The following is a 237-nucleotide window of genomic DNA, read 5'->3' as shown; positions in this document are numbered from 1 at the left end:
GCCACAACACTCCATCCCTATAAGTTCACTAAGGCCTCCTCTACACCTTACAGGTATCATACAATTAACTGGTTAATTCTGTAATTACCTTGAGACCAGCTAGATGTGCAAAATAGCTATCATAACAAAAAGCTCCAACCAACTATAAGGTTAGGTCTCAAAAATGTGTGCTAACTTTATAGCTGGTTACTAACTAGCTTTACATTTGTACATGTAGCAGGCTCTACCCTGTGGCTG

At 39.7% G+C, this 237-nt stretch overlaps 1 protein-coding gene across 2 annotated transcripts in view; it reads right to left on the bottom strand.

Moving 5' to 3' along the window:
• RTTN (rotatin) overlaps positions 1 to 237 on the bottom strand; it is a 181,680-nt gene that overhangs the window by 94,880 nt on the left and 86,563 nt on the right. The gene's annotated exons all lie outside the window — the stretch shown is intronic.

This window comes from Gavialis gangeticus, unplaced genomic scaffold (genome assembly GCF_001723915.1).
Source record: "Gavialis gangeticus isolate Ggan-Ray unplaced genomic scaffold, GavGan_comp1, whole genome shotgun sequence".
Lineage (NCBI taxonomy): Eukaryota > Metazoa > Chordata > Crocodylia > Gavialidae > Gavialis > Gavialis gangeticus.
This window is presented reverse-complemented; position numbering and strand designations above follow the sequence as displayed.